Consider the following 23647-nt stretch of genomic DNA (forward strand, 5'->3'; position numbering starts at 1 on the left):
TAATGTATTATTAATGGCTAATAAAGTGTCATGGGTTGCTTAAAGGACATATGCATAATTTAAGAATGTGAAGAGCTATTGGTCATGGATGTCTCCGTCTTCAATAACCCTTGTTAATTCTTGAATTTAGAATTTGCCTCCAATCTCTCTCTCGCATCCACACAGTCACAGTGGGGGGATGTGTAACCGGAGGAGACTGATCCAGATTGCTTTGGTCCAGTTCTTTGTTTTGCTCTGCAGTGTGATCTATCTCTGTGGGATGATTGACCCTCATCAGGCCAAGTCTGCATTGGGGCAGTTTTTCATCCGAGAATCATTACTTTTTATCCTACCCTTTGTGTTTTTAAGATGATCCAAGGCACACTGTGTTGTATATTATTTGTTTTTGACGATTGGCAAACAACAAGTGCTGATTGGACGCTGCTGACATAACCAGTGAAATGCTTAACTGTGCTCAGCTCAGTACGATGCTAACTATCTGTATAAGCATATAGTAGCTCATTACATATCTATGTGACCGATAAATACCGATATGTTATCTAATTCTCACACAATGTTTAATGAGAATCTTTAAAATTGTTTTTTTTTAAAGAATTGTGACCAACGACTAAGGGATATTATACAGTTGAAATCTAAATTTGTCAGTGCTCTCTGGTTAGGGTCAGGGGTTCAGGGTAATAATACATCTAATAGTTGTCAAGATATGCCACCAGCATGGCTAAAAGTAACATTTAGAAAAGAAAAACATGCTTATATTCTTTAAATTTAAAGGTTCCCTGCCATACATATTGTATTACTTTGTGGTAATGTCTGAAGTTCTGCCATGGACTTTTATTGTGGAAGAAATGTCTTGTTTACCTTACCTTGTTTCAAGCCATTCTAGTGTGGTATAGAAAGTCTGCAGGAAGACTCAGCTCGATTTGTGTCAGTTCTCAATGATATTACATGAGCTAAGCTGTTTGACTCTGATTGGCTAACAGCTAGCCAATGAGAGCCTGGCTATCAGTTTCCTTTACCTGGCACAACTGGGCGAGCTCATGAATAGTAATGAAGGACTAGGCCATAATATCTATAATGAATATATAAGAATATGCATTTGTGGACATGACCTAAATTCCTATAGGTTCCAAGATACTTACAAAAAAAATAAAAAAAACTCTACTCAGTTGCTTCAGAAAAGCATCGCACTTCAGTAGAGGTCACTGAGGACACTGGTTTATCAGCGCGGCAACGGTTAGGATTAATGTCAGCGAGAGTGAGACAGGAAGAGATTGAAAGGTCTTCAAACAGAAAGCTTGTAGGCACCATTGCTCAAAGTTACCCGGCCGTTCACTCACAGTACTGTCCACACCTTTCTGGCCCCCACATCTTTTCCCCCACTCCTCTACTTTTTCTTGTAGTGCCTTAATTCAATGGAAATGCTTGTGTATCTCTGTGTAATTGAATTGGTTCCTTTTGTATTTTTTTCTCTTTCCCCCTCCACTCTCCCACTCATTCATACAAAGTGAACTATTTCCATAGACATCAACTCACACTGTGATGACCCATATATCACGTATTGCCTCTTTTTTTGCCATCTATTGCTCACTTTTTCCTTTTAATTCTTTTTTTTTCTTCTATCCCTTTCTTTTAGTAGCCCACTTCCCTCTATTTGTGCTACAGTCTGTTCCACCTTTATCTCTCTTCCACATGTGTCGCTTTATCATTTCCCCCCCCTCCCCTCCTCTGGATCCACACTCACCTGTCCTAGATATCCCCAGATAATGTGTGTGTAGGCCTTTTGTGTATCAAATATTGTGTGTTCAAGGATACATGCATATGTGTGGCTGTGCATATCTAATGTTATGTATATGTCCGTTTATATGCTTGTGTGCACATTTTGTACGTTGTTTTTCTAGATGTGTGTTTGCAGCAGCCTCCGTGGACTGGAAGTCTGAAGATGGTAAAGCACTACTTGCTGCTCAGGCTTTGAAGTAGAGATGTAGCTACAGCAGATGCTGTTCATCCATCGGTTGTGCTACATACCTTGCTTCATATCAAATCCTATTGCGCGTGTTCCCTTTTGGTGGAGGTATCACTCTAAAATGATGTGTTAAAGTTTTGTAAGTGCAAAATGTAAAATCACAAAGGTGCAGATGGAAGGAGAAGTAAATTTGGAAGAAATACAAGCATTTTAGACCCAGGATGTTTACTAGTTTGAAGTTATTAAAAAGCTAGCCACTTTAGCCATCCTAAAGTGTAAGGTTGGCTCTAATATAGACTGTAAATGTTACCATTAATTTCCAAGAATCATTAGCTAACGTTACATTATTTATTGGACTGAAAGTGTTCTGTTAGCTAAATTAGCAGCTCTGTCCTTTTCTTTCTTGTATTCAGACAAGTTCAAACTTAAACAACCCTAGCCAAACTTTTAACCCTTTTACACTTTCCAGAGTTTTGTAAATGTAACCTTTTGTTGTTTGCCTAAGTATGTTTTTCTATAGTAAGTTAAGCATCCAAACAGGGAGATGCTAGAGCAACATAATTTACCAAGCTTGCATTTTTCCTATCATATTAATAATACTAGAGCTAACTTCAGTCTTTTAGCACAACCATGTATTGAATATAGCCATCAATAGTTTATTTAGGTCCCGTTTCCAGGGTCCTTGTTTAAAAACAGGTCAGCCAGTGGCGGTGTTTTAAATCACCTTATGGAGTTAGCCTTACAAGCGGATACAATCTGTGAGTGAAAGACATCAATTCAGTCGGCAAAGTCGAGTTAGTATTTGAGTGGTAAATCTGCCACTCTTTTTTTTTTATCGTAAAATTATTTATTATTTTATTTTGTGCTGTGCGTGAACAGAAAGCTTGACAGGCATAGCATCAGGAACTAAGGGGGACCGGGCTTAGTGAATGGTCAATTGATAGATGCGGAAAAGCTTCCTACCTCACATTTCCTTTAACAATCTGTCATAAGTCCATTGCTTTGAAGTCTACGTAGCAGTTAGACAGATGGAATGTCCACGTTTGCCTGGGTTTGCTTTCTGTCCCATTGTGTCTGCTCTCTTAATGGCCTTGGTACCTGTTTTATCAGTGTTATTCAAATGGCAGAGGCAGCTGTTTCTATGCTGGCCACAGTGCAGAAAAGACATGACAAAATCCATTCATCCATGTCATTTATGCTCTGCTGTTGATAATTTCTGTCTCTACAAAAAGCACCGGTGTGGAGTGGCCTCTAGCTCACCCAGTATGAGCGAGTGCCCCATGTAGGCTGAGTCCTTTGCAGCGGCCCGGGTTCAAATCCGACCTGCGGCCGTTTGCTTTGTGACGTCCCCCATCTCCCTCCCACCGTTCCTGTCTATCCACTGTCACTCATAAGGAAAAAAAGAGAAAAAAGCCCCCAAAAAATTATCGTAAAAAAAAAAAAAAAAGCGCCAGTGTGAATTTTGTTGTCTTTCCATACATTCATCTTCCTTTTTTGGTCTTACTTCCATTCTGTTCACACATATTTGAATGCAGCAGGTTTAAGTAATGATGAGTTCAGAATTGTCCATGAATATCTCCGCGGCAAACAAAGATGCTTGCACACATACATCCCAGGTATATGCCATGTAAGTAGTGTATATTGACTGTGGGCTCAAGAGCTGTTGCAGTGACATTGATTGGTTTACAGCCCTCTCTCTCTCTCTCTCTCTTCTGAGATTGAACTGTTTTCATGTCTCTCTCTCTCTCTCTCTCTCTCTGCTTCTCTGTAAAGATCACATTAGGAGGATCAGCTGCTGCCTGGCTGATTTCTGGGCAGCACATCTGACCTTGGCTGCTGTTAGCTGTCTTATTACCTGCACAATGTGTGTGTCCGTGTGTGTACACCGCTACTGCCTTTGAATCACTGTATATACAGACTTTACACTTGATCTTTGTCCCAGTTAGAGGTGAATGCACGTGTGCGCGAGCGATCTGTTTCCTGCTCTCGCTGTGCCGTCAAGATGATGGTCTGGCTCTTCCCTGCACGTCAACCTGCTGCATGTGAGGCGCTGGCTCGCCGCCCGTCCTCCTCACCTCGCCTCTGTCAGCTCCCCTCACTTCCTCTCGCTGCCCGTGCACAGACAAAAAATAGTTTAATGTCAGGTTGACTTTCAAAAAGGCTTTTCATTGCTGCCCACTGCCTAATTCATTTGTTCCCTTTTGCCACAGCTTTTCTTTTTTCCGCCAATTTGAGACTGAAGTGTTGAGGGCAATTGATTTTTAGCGCACAAGACTGCTCAGCTGATTGAAATAGCTTTATCCTATAGAAAGGAAAAGGTATAGGTGGTATAGTATTCCGCTTTTGGGTTTTTTCTTCATTTAGATTTATGGGGCAGACGACCAGAGGACTTCCAACTTATAAATGAAGTTAATTTCAGTGACATAGCTCCAAATTATGATTACTTTGACAATGACTGTTCGCCTCAGCTCAACGATTCTTATGAATTCCTTAAATACTTGTGTGGGTGTTGTAGAGTGTTATTGCCTCAGAGAGTCTGTTTAATTCATCAGCTTGACTAAACCTCCAACCGCGACCCAGTTCACTTCTTACGTCTCCTCTTTTCAACCCGACCCGTCTTCAGGGACTGTTCCCATTTGGAATGTTTATCTAGTTAAGAGGAAATCCTTCATACCAAGCAGAGATACAGAAACAGATTTCTTATTTAAATATTTGTCTTAACTAATAAGCCCCCCCCCCAACATCTGAGCTGCAGGATTTTATTTGACGTTTTGTTTGTCTAAGGGGAGAAGATCAAGTGTCTTCCCGTTTCCTGCCTCTCATCGTTGATTGAATGGGGCCTTCAGCCCTTTTCTAGCAACACCAAAGGTTGACATCGCTGTGCATTGTAGTGTTGATTTGCTTTGTTTGTGCTCTGTTTCTGGAAGTTGCACAGAGGATTACTTCTGTTGATTCAGTAGGTTTGTGTCTGTATGCAGGAACCAGCAGAGGGTTAGCTTAGCTTAGCATAAAGTTTGAAGCTAGGGAAAACAGCTAGGATGGCGCCGTCAAGCACCTCTAAAGCTGACAAATTAAAATTTAGATTTTGTTTGTTTAATCTGTATAAAAAACGGGTTTAGCAAACATTACAGGATAGCTGTTTCTGTCTTTATGCTAAGCTACCCTCCTGATGGCCCAAGCTTCTTATTCTCTGCACAAATGTAAGAGCGGCATCAATCTTGTCATCTAACTCTCAGCAAGAAAGTAAAATATATTTCAAAGATATGTATTGACGTTTCACAGCGCACTAAAGGTCCAGGCACTGGTATCAGGTTCTTTTCCTCCTCACAGGCATTAAATAAAAACACAACACCAACGTGGTCCTGTTAAGCAAGCCTAACCTCGTTCCAAGCATCCACCTGGTGCCTTTATTTTTCCCCCTTCCACCGGTCGCACCCTCAGGGGAGGGAGTCTGAAGAACTAAAAGCGGAAAGTGGTGCTGCTAAAAGCGGTTGAAATGGATACCCCTTTGTGTGGGGGCGAGAGGGGAAATGCGAAGGAAAACCCCCACTGTGGGAGCCTTTGTGCGGAGAGTAAAAGCACTTGGTCTGGGCGATGGCGGCGGATGGACACCTCGGGCAGTTGGTTCAGTTCAGCAGAGGAGATGACAGGAGAGAAGAGTTATTGTTTGTATATATGCTGGCTATGTACACAACATAGGCACACAACACGATCCCATTGCAGCTTCCCTCCCAGTGGATGGTTCTCATACCTTTTGAGGCCCCTGGCTATTCTTGCTAACAAGCAATTTGTGTTCAGAGCTGGCCTCAGACAAAATATACAGACACTGGCATGGAAATAGTACAGAAGCTTTGATGTCAGTGTGAAAATGGCCACTGTTACTGGTATTTATTGCAAAAGATCCTTTTTGACAGCAGATGGTTTGGTTGGTCAAAGTCATAAAATACATCGCGATTGTGGATGGTTTCTTTTTCATCCCCAAGGGCATTTGAATTCTAATAATAGCATCTGAGCCTAACTAGAAGTATTTTCCCAGAGAGTGATCTTAACTGTTGGATGGATCAATAATGGAAATGTCTTTTAGATCAAGTATCCCCTTACCTATTTATCTACAGCCTAATGACCTGTCAGTGGTTATATCTTCACCTTGATGGTCATTACAAAGACCAGTATCATATTTCAGTCTTTTGAGCACTTTGAGTTTTTTTTTCTTTCTAAAAAAAGATGCTTTCATGTTTTTTCAATAGTTAAACTCCAAAGAGTAGTGGAATGGATATCTTAACATTAGTGATTTATGTCTCTTGTCTTGAATCCCATCCTCTTGGCTTTGTTTACGCAGCACCTCTAAAGCTTGCTGGTAACCAGTGAAACGAGGCATATTTGTTTCCATTCCCCTCAAAATGAACTTAATTGGAGTAGTGAAGAGCAAAACACATTCTTCACAGCCAGGATACATGTGAGTGGCTCGCATGCCATAGCAGATGCCTGAGTTGAAGCAGGACCTTGCATTGTCTTCCTACTGCATATCTCAGCTCACATATACCAGCTCGGGCTTTCTGCTGTGCTGTGCTGACATAATGAGTATGGGGATGCTAAAAATACTGATTCGCAAATGGAGCATGCGGCGCTGCACACACGTTTATGACATATGTTTTTGCATAGCCACTGATGCTGCTGTTTATTCCCCTAAGGAGAAAAGGAAGACTATAATGGTTGCGTCCCTGATCAAAAGCGCAGCAGCTGTTTTCTTTTTTAAGACATCATCAAAAATCAAATCAGTCAGCGGGCAGCAACCTGTACGACACATATTATCATTCCTAGTTTCTTTTAAAAATGTTAGTTGCGTTCAGATCCATCTTTTTAGATTACTAGATACAGGATGGACCCATTTGGACTATTCTAAACATTCTGCGGCTGTATTTTATTGAGTTCAAAGGTTAGTGTGGCAATGGGAGTGATTTAATGGGTGCTTGAAACCAGACCATTGATTTGTAGGGGACTGTTTCCAGGCATCATCAGTTGTGATGCGTCACGCGTAAACTCCCCCCGGACCCTCATCTGGACTATAGCCATAATCCTCTTTAATCCACCACCCGGGAGACTTGATGACACTGGCTGGCTGTGACTGTGCTTGTTTGGCATATAGCTGTGAAAATAGACACACTTCTAAGTGTATAAGGCCAGTCTCCAATATTACTCCACCTAAATAAAGGTCAATTTACATTTTTTTTAAATGGTGAGAACATATTGCATCACCCTGTCAGCCTGTGAACAAATCCTTCTTTTTCTAGATTTATGTATCCTGTATCCCCTGATCTTCAAACCATATATAAATTAAAGCTACTCATAATCAGTTGATTGGTGGATCTGATGTGATGGTTGATGGGCTGTCAGTTCCACATGGTTCCTCCTCACAGTTAAGCTGCTAAGGCTGAAAGAGCACCGTCCCAGTGTGTCTCTATGCCCGTTTGTGTTTCAGGAACTCACTCTATAGCTCATTAGAATCTTTATACTTTCTTTCCCCCAGGGAGCACCAGGCGCTGAACGGGCACACAAATGAGGCTACCTTTCTACTTTGTATAATGGTGTTCACTCGGAACTGTGGGAGGAGAAAACAAAGATTAAATTAATCTCTCTTGCCTCGTCCCTCCCACTTCTCTCATCCCTCTTCCCCCGTCAAGTACACAGCTCCTGCAGACTTTTTAACTAGTTTTATTTAATTACAGACAGCGTGAGGGTGCGCACAACTGCCGTTGACCTAAATCACGAAACTAGGGCGTTTTTTTTTTCCTCCCCTGTAACTTCTTTCTCCACTCTATTGATTTTGTCTGTATGGAGCAAATTAGCTGAGCAAGGCCATCAGTTTGACACTCACTTTCAGGCTGCCTCTGTTGTGCGGCTGCATCTGAAACAATCCAGTATAGCCTAGCCTAGCCACCGCTCCCTCTCCCTCCAATTTGATCTGGAGGATGTGTACGGGAGTTGGGAATCTTAGCCAAACGGGGTCCCTGACAGAACGAGAGCTGTTATAAAACAAACTGGAGGGCAGTCTCTTTGTTAACACTGATGTCTTTGCAGTAATGGACAAGATTAAGGCAAAGTGTGAAGCAGCTCCTCAAGCTTAAAGCACATTTCAAAGCAGGCACTAGGGATTTTCTTGTGTGACAGCTGAGTATCGGTTAATTATGTTTATGGTTCGAGATGGCTCGAGTGGCAACTCTCTCTCTTCCTTTGCGTCTCTCGCTCAGTGTAGCTCTTGGCTGTGTGATTTCGTACGTGGTTTGCTTTGACAAACGCAGCTCCGCAGTCCCTTTGCCCGAGATTGATTCCTGGAAGAGAGTGTTACAAACCACGGTGCTTCTCTCTCTCTTTCTCTCTCTCTCTCTTATTCTCAAATTTTTTTTCTCCATCTCTCCAAGGCCAAAGTTCTCCGACCCCAGGAATAATCCTTCTTGATCCACCAATGGCATGCAGTGCACAGGAAAATAGACCCGACGACAGCTGAACCCCTTAGCCCTGCAGGAATGTTTTTGCGGATGGACACACACACACACACACACACACACACACACACACACACACACACACACACACACACACACAGGCCATACATTCAAAAGCACAGTGCAGCACAGTGCAGAGCAGAACAGAGCGCCTCATTCTAAAGATGGCTGTTTTGGAATCAGTTGCAACCAGCCATACGCCCTTGTTTACCTTAGCCATTTCGCTCTTGTTTATGTCGACTTTGGATGAACATGAAAGCAAATTTGGGGAACGAGTTACCTCTTGAAATTTTTACATGAGGCCTACATTTCCTGAGAGCAAGCCCCATGCAATGGTACTGGAGCACGTAGAAGGAAGGAAATCCATTTCCTACAGAAAGCCATTAGACATTGTTACACAAATGATGTCCCTGATATCATTTTAATAGTCAACGTTTGTACGTGACAAAATAATAGTTTGACAGCTTTCTTTGTAGGTTCCAGTAAATCAGTGTTTCCTGATCTGCCTCATTACTTACCCCTATTTCATAGTGCGTGTGTGTATGTGTGTGTGTTTATGTGTGTGTGTGTGTGTTAATATGTATGAGAATTCCATTATTGATCCGTCTTAAGTTATAGCAGATTTCAGAAGGACTGTCATGCAAACAGTCGGAATCCAACTCTCATTTTTCAGTTTTCAGAGTGTGAGTGTGTCTTTATAGGAAAGAATGAGAATCAGTGCCACAGACATGGACTCAGACACACACACACACACACACACACACACACACACACACACACACACACACACACACACACACACACATTCATTCTCTTTATCTTGTGGCTTGTGGAAAGTAGGAAGCATGTAACATGAAAACATTTTATTTTTATTCTGAGGTTGGGCTAGATGACAGATATCGTACGGCCATATTTCTTGGTTCAGTCGCTCCTTATCGCTGTCGCTATCTTGTCATTGTTAGTGCAGCTCCATTGTAGTCTAAGTGTGAAACGGCCTTCTTTGCTCGTTCTTCTCTGCTGAGCTTGGAAGGACTTGTGGCAGAGCTTAATAATGTTTGCTGTTGCTTAACTTTGCCTGATGCCCAGTGGTACACCCTGTACTTGGATATGCCTCCGTTAAAAGCCTCTTTGTTTAGAGGCCTGTAGGACTCTAAACTGTATTGGTGCCAGATTTGCAGGTTGCATTCGAAATCAGACTGCAGTATGGACTAGCAAAGCAGTAGTTGTTAACTTTCGGCAACAAATACTTCATTCAGAGTCCACACACACACACACACACACACACACACACACACACACACACGCACACACACACACACGCACAGGTAATAGTTAATACTGCTGTCTAGCCTAGATATTCAGACTAGACAGCATTAAAACACATCATCCATCCATCATATATCTAGTCCTCCAGTCTAGTGTCCATTTAATTTGTTGAACATGCTGTTCTTCACATGTTTCCCTTTTAAGTTGTTATAGTTTAGGTGCTTTAATTCAGATGTTGAAGCAGTGAATAGCTAGCTAGCTGGCTGGCCAGCTTTACTGATAATAAGTCATGCTCCAGTGGCTTGTAGGTGGGCAGCACCTGCCCTCTGTGTGTCCTTGAGTGGAGCGTGTGCATGTGTTTTTAAAGTTACTCCAAACTGCTCTTTCCTGGCAAATGGATTCAATGGCTCTAGCTGTGCTCGGAGGCTATCCCCGTCTCTCTTTCTTTCTGTGTGTGTGTATGTGTGTATGTGTGTGTGTGCTAGAAAGCATGCCATATTCACACATACACATGTCCTGTTCATGTGACCATGGCCCATGTCTTGACCCCATGCAGTGAAGCTGAACACACATCTAACATCCCAACCTGCACTCAGCAGTCCTTCAGCTCAGCGCAGATGACCTGCACTGTGTTCTTTTCATTCACTCTTTTGCTCATGGCTTTTCCATACACTCCCCAGTGACTCGACTCACTTACTGATGCTTCAGCGCTCTCTTCTCTCATACAGTGTCTCGGTCTCTACTTGTCACTGGGCTCTTTGTTTTATCTCCTTTAGGAGAGCAGAATGAAGGCTACTAGGCCAAGACGTAAAGTTAACATACATTCTAATGACTACAAAGCATTTGGGATATGAGTCCAAGTGGGAATTTCTCTCTCTCATCTGTTTATGATGCTTTTTTTGTTTATTCTCCCCGTTTTACATTTTATCTTGTTTGCAAAAAATAAAACTTGGCTAAATTGTTGGCAGCAGGATTGTCCTCTTTGTGCAGACATGGAAACAAGAAATACAATGTCTTTTAATTGTTTTCAACTCTATAATTGGCTTCTGACCTATCATCAGCATTGTAACTTTTCCCTCCCCCCACTGTCTTTTTTTTGTTGTTTCTTTTTCTAGGCACTCTAGTTACAGCAACTTCTGGGAGGCTTAGCATTTAGCAGTAGCTGCATGGGATAATTTCTCATTGGCTAGCTGAAATCGTGCTTCAAAGGCACATGGATGGTCAGCCTCATCACTAATGGAAGACTTATGATCTGAGGGGAAATTAGAAGAAATTGAGGTTTAAGTCACTATTAACCCCATGCTCCACTGACGACATTTATCTTCAAGATCCCTTTTCTAGCCCTTGTTCTTCTCTTTTTAAATTTTTACCTGACTTATTTTTTTATTTTTTTTTACCAATCTTTTAATTTGACCCTTTACACATTTTCTTTCCTTCTCTCTCCTCTCTATAACTTCTTCGTATTCTATCACTTTCTCATCGCTGTAATTTTATTAGTTCATCGACCACACTTTTCTCCACTCTCAGGCTAACCTTTCCCCTCATCCTTCTTGTATCTGTGTGTGTGTGTATGTGTGTGTGTGTGTGTGTGTGTGTGTGTGTGTGTGTGTGTGTGTGTGTTCATTTGAGGCTTGCTAATCAGATGAGGCAGAAGCCCGCCTGCCTACATCCTCTTTTTTTAGATACCGCAGGCATGAATGCACACCGCTGCACTTTAACACATACAAATATATATTGTATTGTCACATTAAGAAGCCACATAGATACCAGGGTATGTGTGGGTTATATCAGGCCAATCTGTGGTTTTTAAAAGAAATGAAGCTGTAAAGTCTTTCTTTTCCTTTCCTCTCTGTCCTCGGCATCATAGCCTTATACCCTAGAGAGTATTATTATAGTTTGATGACCACGCATGCATGATAGATTTACCCTTTAGGTACACTTATGTGTTTATCTGCTCCAATTTAGCAACAGGAAAGATGGACAGATCTCATTCTGCAGTAAGGAATGCTGAACAATAGTTTTAATTTTAGCGCAGAAGAAGTGTTTGTGTGCTGAAAGTTCATTCTTCGTCCACAGGCTTTAGTGTCACGGTTTGCACCCTACAATTTATAGTGCAATTTATAGTGATGTTATCGTAGCAAACAAATAAGTGTTCAAAACACCCTCGATCTGTGTGTAATAAAATGCGCAACTTGTTCCCAGGCTACTGTTGTGAAGCAATCCAGAGGGTTTAACTAAGAAGAAAGTCTCCATATGGTTGTTCATGGCTCAGTGCGGATTTAGAGAGGCCCCACACACACACACAGACACACACACACACACACACACACACACACACACACACACACACACACACACACACAATGTATGTATTGCTGCAATCCCACTCATGCATATGTGCATGCTGGGATACTGTATGTGTGTAGTACAACATGCTTTTAATCAGAGCGGGGTGGGGAAATATTTTTTTATTGAGGTGATAAGTCCCAGCTGTCCAGTATGATAAGACAGAATCATATGGTATGATAGCTGCACATCAACACAGTAACACACACTGAGTGTACAAATGAGAACAATCCTTCAAACACCAAGCTGCACAGCTCATGCATCGTCTTGAACACCCCACTCCAATATTCCAAGTTCAACTCAACTCACTCATTTAAGGAAGCATTTCAATTACAGTTCTCCTGCACTTCAACAAACTCGAATATAGATACACAGGATAAGGAAAATAGATTGTAAACCTGGCATCAAGAGGTCTATTTCAGAGAGAATGTTAGCATCTTATTTATTTCTTCTAGGACATAGGGATGTATACAATTATCCAAAGGTCCACTGGTCCATACATTCTGCATTTAGAGGATAATGTATTATATAATCTCACAGAACATTTTGGAAAACAGACTTTGTGGGGAGTCAGACCAAAAACAGCCCTGTGATAAAACAACACACATAGGGGCTGTGTTGGTGGAGGCGTATTCTTCACTGTACCATTTAGACAATGGAATAAAATCCAGTAAGGTGTCAGATTAATGCTTTCAAATGAACTCAAAAAGAGCATTAGTTTTCAATTGGATTTGCATCATACAGTCCTTGAAGTAGACAGAGACGGGTGACAAATGAAAGTATTAAAAAACACCATTAAGTGTCTTAAGAAAAGTGTTTGGTGACTATGAGCCTCCACCACAGCGTCAAAGGTCCCTGCCATAGACCAGCCAAGTCCATTAACTCTGCTGGAGGAATGAACACCATCTTTCAAAAGTTAAACTAAGTCATTTGGTGTTTAATTGTTCGTGGTGAAGAACACCGTCTCAGCTGGTGGTCCCAAATGATACAGTATCATTACGATACTTATGTCACAATACGGTATTTGCAAAATTCTGCAATATATTGCCTTTCTCCAACTTCAGAAAAAATCTACATTTCTCTGTTTGTTCCTCTTACTTGATTTTTTTTTGCTGAAAAAATGGGATTGTCAAGCAGACAAACTGCCAAACACATATTTAATAATAGATTGATACTTGATGTCAGTGTATCGATACAGTATTGCCACGGAAAATATTGCGATACCATGCTGTATCGATTTGTTTCTTCCCAACCCTTATCGGGCACCCTCCACGGCCTGCAAGGAAGCATCTGCATTTGTTTTTAGTTTCTCCTCTAATTTATTCAAGTTGTTCCTTTAACTTCCCAGCCGTCTCTATGTCTTGGCAATTATACACAGCTTAACTTCAAGAAACCTGCTGTTTGCCTGACACTATTTCTCTCTCTCTCTCTCTTTCTCTCTCTCACTCTCTCTCTCTCTCTCTCTCTCTCTCTCTCTCATATATAACTGTTCTTTTGCAGTTATCTAACAAGTGGGAGCTTTGCTATTTTCTGATCTGTTCCCCGCCTTAATGTCAGTCTTTGTTTGACAGAGAACTATACTCAAGTTCCAGGCTTTTATAAAGCAACAAGTTAGCTCTTGGTAACTGCAGTATATTTTAAACCGTTCTTTTGTACATTCTATACCTAAAGCTGTCACTTCAGGAAAAAGCCTTGGAGCTTATACTTGAATCTGTTTTTCAAGTTGAAAATAAGTGGGAGGTGGAATTTTTTGGCAAATTTGGGCCTTTATTTCTGTAGGACAGTTTAGACATGAAAAGGGAGAGAGAGGGGGAATGACATGACGCAAAGGGTTGCAGGTTGGAGTCAAACCCGCGGCTGCAGGGTATAGGGGTAACCCATATGTGCGCGCCTTCTTCCAGGCGAGCTACCCAGGCGGCCAATAGTGCTTAATTCAAAGTTTATTGTCAATAGTATAATTATCAGATATCTTCGCCTCTTTCTTTCCCATGATTGATTTGACTGTATTTAGCTCCCTGTTCTCCTTCACACCTCTCTCCCCTGGCCCTGCCGTGGGTGTGTACGTGTTTGAGAGCCGAGAGGGAGCCTCTCTCCTCCCCTCAAGCTGCCATACAGTACAGGGGCAAACAAAGTGAAGTGAGATACACGAGAGCTGACAGCTACTTATCTCTCCTGCCTCTTTCTTTGATTCCCTCTCCCTCACTCTTTCTGTTTCAGCCTCTCATCCTGTCTCTGTTCTTATCTATTGTCTCTCCACCGCATTGTTTGTCAGGCTCACTTTTCTGCTGTCTTTAGCTGTCCTTCACCTTCACTGTCTTTCTCTTTCTCTCTCTCCGTCTCCCTCTACCTAGACTCAATCCTCTTGCTTCCCAGTCAGCACAAATCCCACTAGTGTCTGTGCATCTATTGGCTATAGGCTCTGGCTGTAGGCTACACTGCACGGTCTCTCCCATTTTAAATCTCCTGACAGACACATAACACAAATAAAAATCTAAACTAAGCCATTGTAGTGGTTTTACCTGCTCTGCTTAAAAATCCCATTGATTTAGTTTCACCTTGGGGCAGCATTTTTCCTTTCTTTCCTTTTTATAAAAGTCCACTCCTTCAGTGTTTGAACTGGAGCTATGAGATAAAACCACAGATGTAGTTTTGTGGTGGATTTAATTTCATCACTTTTTAATCATCATTTCATCATCCTCAATGTGGATTTAACTCAGACTCCTATTTGTGTTGCAATAGCTTGAGGCTATAAAAACAGGCATTTGTGTGTGTGTGTGCGTGCGTGTTTTTTACCAGTGTCGGATGAGGGTCTATTGCTGATGTGATGTCAGTGAGATGTGATGTTAGACTCTGTTTAACAGTGCTGCCGGCAGCTAAACATACAACCTGCCAAATACATCATAAATCTAGGTGGATAAAGAACCTATGCGTTTGTATGCACTAACAAAGGTCACTCACTCACAGGTAGGCAAATGTTCTAATCAGCCCGCACATTCACGTGTTCACTCTGATTTCCTGCCAGCTTTGGTGCTTGAATGTGTTTACATCTGCATGTGCTACTGCAGTACAAGTGCATAATTTGTTTTAATTTGATTTAAGAGAGCTTGGGGTGTAGATAGAGGTCAGTTGCACCTCCTTTTCCCTGAAAAAGAGCGGTTGAGCGATGGCAGAGATAGAATAGGAAGTGAGTCAGAATGAGAGAGAAACAGATTGATGCAGTAGGTTTCATTTGACACTCCCACTTTTAACCGTTATACCTGAAGGAAGAAAAAGCAGATGTTTGCCGCTTAGTCTTTCTTCTTTTTCTGCTCCATCTGTCAGTGGGAGATGCAGCCTACTCTCTCCACTTATCTCTATCCCTTCCGTTCTCCCTACACTACTCTTGACAATCTCTCTCTGTCTCCCAAAATCTTTTTTCCTGTGTTGCTTTAACATCAACCACACCCACACCCTTCATTTTCCCTCCTCTACCTCTGTATATTTTAGCCTTTCTTCGTCCACTCTCCATCTTTCTCTCTGCAGGGTGGGAGGATGTGTAGGCACCAGTGTCGGTGTGACTTCAGCTGCTGCTGAAAATCAGCACTGTTTAAAGCTGCAGCTCCCTGCATTTGCATCTAGAGTGTTTAGGGAATGGAAGAGACGGCGAGAATATTACATTTCGGAGTGTGGTTTCACAATATAATGTAAGGGATAATCCTGGCTTCTTACAACTTGGGTCATATTTTCATAGTTTTTGGCACCATTCTGTGGTAACGCATGGCTGCGGGCAGCTGTTTTCAACAAAAAAGCTAGGATAAACCCATGGTAAGCTATCTGCTCCTACCAAACAGAAGACAATGGTAGCGACTAGCTGATGAACACAGTGCAGCATTTAACAGCTAAAAAGCCAGATATGTAACCCAGGAGTTGATTGAGAACAAAACAGAGATACAAGGAAAGTAAATATTGGGCTCAATATTTGCCTTGTGGACAGAAATATAACTCCACGTGAATGCTAATGTTCCTTTTTATCTTCTGGATGTCTAAATAAGCAACATTGGCTATATCAGCCTTATAAGATATGCCATTGTTGTGTTTATAATTTGTTGCACTTCACCCAAGTGGCATTAAAATCAATTAATGTAGCTTTAAAGGTCCCATGACATGGTGCTCTTTTGATGGTTTTATATAGGATTTACTGGTCCCCTAATACTGTATCGGAAGTCTCTCTCCCAAAATTCAGCCTCGGTGCAGAATTACAGCCACTTGGGCCACATTGAGCTTTCCTTAGGACGTGCCACTTCTGTGTCTGTTGCTGGGGGTGTGGCCTTGACCAATTGCCACTTTGCTTATCTGACAGCCATGATGTCTCTCTCTCTCATGGTTGGGCCAAAATCTCTTGGCGGAAAAAGCAGAGAAAGGGTGTGAGGTCATAAGGGGCAAGATTCCAGGTGAAGATGATGAATTATCCTTCACACCTGACTTGTTTGGTTCAGTTTGTTTATGTACAGACATAAAAACACCGGAGTTGAATTTTGGTGGAACCTCAACAGACTTCCTCTTGTCCTCCTGGGAGAGCTGGCGTCGAATCGCTTCCTCATGAAATATGAGCTGGTTCGTTTTTGGCAAGAACGCCAGTCAACCCAGTCCCAGGAAGTATCCCTTATGCCATTCAGTGTCCCTACCTCCCTGGCTGTGATAAGCTATGCCAAGGTATAAAAGAGATGAACTATAGGAAAGTGACAAGGGATTAGAAATGAGGATTGGGATGATTGGCCCCATGTACGCAGGAGCCTTTGCAGCGGCCCGGGGTCGAATCTGACCTGTGGCCCTTTCTTCCCCCATCTCTCTCCCACCTTTCCTGTCTATCCACTGTTACTCTAAAATAAAGGGAAAAGCCCCCAAAAATAATATTCCCGCCCCCCCCCAAAAAAAGATGTCTGCTTTAGTTGCTTAAGGAATTGTACAAAGTACTTCAAAATACTCACTGCTTGATACAGAAAAGTGAGAAAATCACAAATGTATGCAGGCGACATAAAACATCCTTAAAAGGATTATAATAAGCATCTCGTCTCAACTTCATCAGTGGGCTATCTAAGCATGCACTTAACTTACCCTAACACACACACACACACACACACACACACACACACACACACACACACACACACACACACACATAGAGTCAGATTAATGCCTGGGAATGAGGTGAGGTTTAGCACAGTGACCTATATTTCTATTTAATCTGAGTCAGTTATGATTTCTCCTGCTCAGGCCAGTAGGACAGACTGACTTTTGCGTTTGTTGCTCTCTGTCATCCTGCACTTTATGCTGGAGCAAAAGTGTAACTTTTTTCCATGTTGAATGTGTGCTGCCCTTTCTTTAGAAAGTGTAATACACAACTCAGTGTGTTTTTTAATACCTCGCTGTGTGTGTCATCTGCACAGCTTGTATTTATTTTTTGAGTTCTTTCATGCATCAGATACAGTACTGTAGGTATAAAAAGCTCACATCTTTGATTCTGAGGCAGTGCTAAAATGAAACTGATCCCTGTGCTGCACTTTTTGTCATGCAGCCATTTCAAAAAAGTAATAACATTCCTCAGAAAAACTCTGCTTTCAGAGCTTCTGCTCCAACAGTGTGATTTGAGCGAAGGGTTATTGTTGCCAGTGAGAGGCTATGTGATGGCTGTTGCTATCTCAACGCACACAAAGGCCGCGAAAGGAACCTGTCGCCAGCAATGAAGAAAGTGAAATGAAAGCCGTTCCTCCTGGGTGATTCTGTGGGCCATGGCTTTTGTCTGCAATGCCTATCAGACCACTAGGTCCACACACACGTGTGTGTGTGTGTGTGTGTGTGTGTGTGTGTGTGTGTGTGTGTGTGTGTGTGTGTGTGTGTGTGTGTGTGTGTGTGTGTGTGTGTGTGTGTGTGTGTGTGTGTGTGTGTGTGTGTGTGTGTGTGTGTGTGTGTGTGTGTGTGTGTGTGTGTGTGTGTGTGTGTTTTATCTTTCTGTGTGTGTGCACCAACTTCTAAATTGAGTTCTGTTTGAGGCCTTCTCAGCGCCGCTACTTTCAACCGTCTGCTTACTCTCTTCTCCCCCTGCCGACCCCCTGTTGATTCCCCTTCTTTAAAATGCATGATGCCACTTCCCAGCATTCCAAGCTCAACCAGAGAAATAACCTTTTGCAGATGCACACAAGTACACACACACACCGGCTTAATCTGTCTCCAGCTCACACTAAAGCTGTCAGATACCTCTTCTGCTCTGTCACACTGGTGTGACTTTGTGTGTTTTTGTGCCTGCAAGCGTGCCTCATATACGCATGAACACATCTTTGTGGTTTTCTTACTGTACCAGATCCCCAAATAAGTCATTGTGTGCTATTAACCACATTTACAGGCTCACTGCCTTGAATCCATGAGGCGGTGGGACGCGTATAGTATTTTGGCCCCTTTTACCTAACCACATAGAAATATAAATGCCTGAATCCTTTGGTTAGGAACAGAGTGTGCATGAGTTTGGCTAAGACAAAACATAGCTGGGCTGGTTTTGGTCTGAGTAGGAATGTTTTAGTCACATTGCTGGAATAAAAAGCACTTTTGGTTTGGCAAATGCTGTTCTGAAAGTGTTAATCTTTTTGATGGTGGACTTTCAGAACTCAGGATGTGCAGCATGAGGAAGTGAAGATGTTTATTGGTGTAGGTTACTTTCTGTTCTGTGCGTTAGGTGCTCTTTAGAGTGTTTACCTTGTAAATTTGTTAGAAAGAGGATGAACACAAGCATTGCTTCCCGGTTCTGGATATCACTCTTCTTTGCAATCAACTCATTAAGCTTTTTTTTTTTTTTTTTTTTTAAATCTGTGTTTGCTTGTGCGGCTGTACATGTTTCATAATGCTCACATGTACAGTATATTCCCACGCACAAATTAGATATTCGTGATTCTTAGGCTTGCTACACACTGGATGAGTTGCGTGAGCGTGTCAGCTGCGTGGCGTGTCTGTTTTTTATTTTGTATGTTTTATTTCCATGTTAACAGGTTAGCGTTAACACATTGCCCGCGTGCGACAGGCACGTCTCACGTGTGGCTCAAGCCACCCCGAAAATGCGTGCATGTTAGAAATAGAAACAACGACGCCTACTTTTCATTTGGCACGCGAGCGTGTTGGAAGTGTTTCCAGGCAAAATATTCAAATATGTCACCTGTCATACAGAACAAAATATTCGGTAACCTATTTTTCTGTCAATACTGCTGACATTGTCTTACTTTAATCAAATCAGTAGCCTAAATATTATAACTGTCTCTCCATATGTCGAAGGGGGATCCAAACCCTCCCTGTACGTCACCTAGCAGCAGCGCCACGTCAGACCCATTTGTGGTGTGTAGGACACAGAAACATCCACACAGCCGCCACGCAGCCGCCACGCAACAGAAACGCCACGCTCACGCAACGCAGCCAGTGTGTAGCCAGCTTTACTTTTGGCAGCAATGGAGGCCAGTGCAGCTTCATCAGTTACTGTGTTGTCTAATTAGCATATTAATGAAATAAATGCTATCTAATTAACATGTGGGAGGAGATTATGCACGTGAATCAGTGTCAGATCAGTTGGAGAGAAGAAAGGATCATACTAATGAAGTTAAAAAGCACATTAATGAGCGCTTTGAATGAAATTTTCCATGTTGTTTTGTGCAAAAAAAGCTGTGTTGTCTTCATGGGTCTTTAATGTTTTTTAATTTTATGTAAAAAAATATTGAGTCCAACTGCAACATAATAATACGCTTTGATCACTGGGAGTATACCTACCTCATTCAGTTGTCTCTTTTTTTGAAGGAGGGGTTGTTCTGCTTACTCTGGGCCTGTGGCAGGATTTGCTCTTCTAAAGGGCTTAGACAGAGTGATGAGCCAACCAAATGTAACGTGGTTTGACAGGCCTTGACTTCAAGTGGCAGCCTAAAACACATGCAATCCTAATCCGAGCCAGTAGACTTTCTAGGGATCTCTATTGCTCAGCAGAATGCACTTGCAAACTACCAACACACATAAAAAAGTCCTCATAAGTTAAGGCAAATTGGAAGTGCAATTTAAGAAATCAAAATGCAACCTCTGACTTCAAGATCCCATGTGGTTTCTGTCAGTTAAACCTCAGTGTGTCGACGATGTTTTATGTCATATTCAATATCTCCAAATCAGTAGAGTGTAAAGACTTAATTTTTTATTAGAAGAAGAGAAATTTAAAGAGGTCTTAGAAGTGATTGTAGTTCTTATTTTAGAGGTATCTTAATCTAGCCTGGAATTACAGTGTCTTTGTACAATAAATCCATTGTGGAAATTTCGGTTTCCAAATTGTATATACAGTAAGTCAATGTTATTTAAAAATGGGTTGAGTACTTGATAAAGAATGATTTTAACGTCACTTATACGTTACACTATTATGAGTGAATATAACGTTGAGCTTTTCACCTTCCACCTTCCGTCCAAAGAGACGACATGATGGAGATGGGTGCAGCCATGTTAGCCCCATGAAGACCCAGTGACAGACTGCATCAGTGTTAAACCACCAGCTCTCCACCAGAGACCCTCTGAATTGGGGTTTCGTCTCTATATTTTGCTCTCTGTTCCTCTGTTCATGCATTTGTCAGTTTAGATTCCCTCGCTTCTCTTGTTTTCTCTCCAGAAGCTTGACTATATATGTAGTTTTTCCCCTGCATCTGTCTGTGTCACTCTATTGTTGTCTTTTGTTTAACCATATGTACATGGTTCTTCGAGATTGCCATCTTTGAGTAATGTCTAGTTTAGGACGATAGTCTGCTCATGAATAGCAGCATCCTCGCCATGACCCAGTTAGCTGGTGTCACATTGAATCACAGAATTTTGATGTGTCAGTTTGCCTTTTGGTGGCTGAAATGCTAGTCATTGGACATCATCTGGAAAATGGGTCTAACAAGTTTAATAGACGCCAATGTTTGTTTGTTCATGTCATATTTGAGCATAAACACATCTAGTTTTGTTTAGCTCATGCAATTTGATATGGTCCGTTTATTTATGGGTCAGTCGTTTGGCATCTTTCTGTCCATGTGTATGTACTTGCTGTTCTCTTTTTTCCGGCATAATAGTAGACATCCCGCAATTCCCAGCGAAAGGGACAATGCAACAACAAATCAATTCCCTCAAGTGTAAGCACCTTTTCTGTGTCCTCATTGCATCATTTGGCGGTTAGCAAGCCCAAGAGTTGACAGATCGCCTGAGGCAGACGGATGACAGGCAGTTAGAGACAGACAGACAGACAGCAGCTGGCTTTTGGATTGACAGGCAATATGCTTTCATTTCACAGCAGAAAAAAAAGCGACTTGAATGACTTGAACTGAATAATTTAGTTGACTGCTGGGAGAGTCACTTGGATAATTCATGCATTGGGCACACTTTGTGAGTGTGTTTGCTGTGATTGCCTCTGTGTGCTCTTGTGTGTGCGTGAGTGATTGGGCTTTGAATGAAGTACAAAAAGTAGGCAAGTTTTGCATTTCTCTATGTGGGTGCACCAAGCGGTTGGTCTTTGAATGAATTACAAAGTCAGATGTGCACTTGTGACAAATCCCTTGTAAAGATAGTGTGTCTGCAGCTCGAGGGATAACAAGGAGTTGGCAAAGCTTCAACATAAAATGCAGAAAGACACAGACTAGCACACTCACACACACAGAGATACAGACAGCACAGAGTGTCTAGCTGCTGTTTGATTTCATCAGCAGACTTGATCTCAATGTCAACATGAGAGGGTTGGGTGGAAAGGTAATTCAACTGAATCCTCTCTTGGGTAGTGGGCTACTCTGCCAAGAAAAAAAGTTAATCTTTTTTAGTTTTTGCCAATTTTCATTCAAAAGCGCCCATATGTCTTCAGCAGTCTATGAACCATTATACCTGTATGTCCACGATGTTTGTACTCGGGGGGGGGGGGGGACTCGCTGTCTTTAAATTGGCTTGGATTAAATATAATCTCTGCGTTCAGGGACACTGGACGAGCCCCAGAAGGCAGAATAAAAGGAAATTCTCTCCACCCAATTTGTAGTGAGATCCCTCTCAGTTCTGCATGGCAGGGAAAGGACTTGTTATACGTTTCCACCCCAAGTCCTAGTGAAGCTGTCTTTTTTCCTCTGCGTGTGTCCATGTGTAAATGCACACGCATTGTGTGCTTGCTAACATCACAGTTTGAATGGGCTACTTGTGTATTTTTGCTGTCTATGTAAGAGTATGAGAAGACATTTCTACAGTTTGTGTGTGGATGGATCTGTCAGCGGTTGCGTGTTTTGTTTCTAACTGAATATCCATGTGTTTTAGTTGACATGTGGGTGCAGTACACGCAGGTTTAAGAGTGTTTGTGTGTGGGTGTGTGTGGGGGTGTGTGGGTGTTGTGTGGGTGTGTGTCAGGCTCCTGCAGTGAGCAAGTCAGCGGGACCCGGTTCTGTTTTTAAAGAGATGATCAGCTGACACTCACTTCTGATGGCTATTACACTCTCAAAGCGCAAAATACCTATCACTGCTAATGGACCATCAGCATCTTTCTGTAAGTAAGGTAATCCTTATAAATTCTACTTTTTCTTAAAGGGATACTCTCAGCGATTTTAGTATTGCACTTTTATGGGACTCTTAGGAAACAGATTACGAATGTAAATGGAATGGAAGATTGATGTTGAAAATGGTGTTGCAGAGATATCCGGTCTTTTAGTCCTTAGTGTGGGTCAAGCTTCCAAAAGCTTGGATTCTACACTTCCCCAAATGCAACTCTATTAGTTCCCTTTATCAGATCCACCAAGCCTGGTAAAAAGCCCTGTCGTGCAAACTCACTCCCACAGTTTGTATCACAGGCTTTCTGTTATAAATGATTTAGTCTTCAAGGCCAAACCAAAACCACCCTGACCACACCACCAGAGGTTATTTTTTAGACTTTAAAAACATGCCCCTTTAAGTCCATCCGTATAACTGTTCCCTTATCTTTTTCGATTTGATTTGGAAAATAGAAAATGTGTAAGAACTTGACATGTCTGTATATTTGACTCCTGGAGCATAACCTGGGTCAGCTCAACTCTCATAGCTTTTGTCATATAAACACGGTTTCAGTAAGTGGCTGTTTCAGGTCTGTAGAACTTAGATATCTTATTTTACCACCTGTGCATTTCTCTAAGGTTGCTGCTGGCGAGTCCCTCAGTAGGGAAAGAATCACTACAGTAGTCCAAGGTGAATCAAAAACAGGCAGGTCCTTCTGTCTCGGCATCACGGCAATTGATTTGTGACCCCTGGGTGGTGCTACTGAACATGTTCAGATTGCTGTAATAGTCCATCCAGACCTTCCAAAAGTTAATGTTTTCAATTTTTCTCTTCATGATTGTACTTGTTTGAAAGGGTCAGTCTTCAAATTATATTAAAATGAAACTTGAGATATTCGGTATGAGAAAAAATATATTTATGTAAGTTTGAGTGTGTGGTGTATGAGTTTGTGCAGAAACACACCAGAGATATTTCATTATTTATATAAGCTTTGATTTTATTTCACCTACACAGATTATTGATTGCACCTCCTCTCTGTGTTATTTTTCAGAAA

At 41.9% G+C, this 23647-nt stretch overlaps 1 protein-coding gene and 1 long non-coding RNA gene across 8 annotated transcripts in view; both read left to right on the plus strand.

The window, feature by feature from the left end:
* dock4b (dedicator of cytokinesis 4b) overlaps positions 1-23647 on the plus strand; it is a 115124-nt gene that overhangs the window by 6006 nt on the left and 85471 nt on the right. The window lies entirely within an intron of this gene.
* On the plus strand, positions 4821-16008 carry LOC117938578. Its single transcript, XR_004655439.1, has 3 exons — positions 4821-4831; positions 5617-5622; positions 15909-16008. It is a non-coding gene; the product is annotated as an uncharacterized LOC117938578 (long non-coding RNA).

This window comes from Etheostoma cragini, chromosome 23 (genome assembly GCF_013103735.1).
Source record: "Etheostoma cragini isolate CJK2018 chromosome 23, CSU_Ecrag_1.0, whole genome shotgun sequence".
Classification (NCBI taxonomy): domain Eukaryota; kingdom Metazoa; phylum Chordata; class Actinopteri; order Perciformes; family Percidae; genus Etheostoma; species Etheostoma cragini.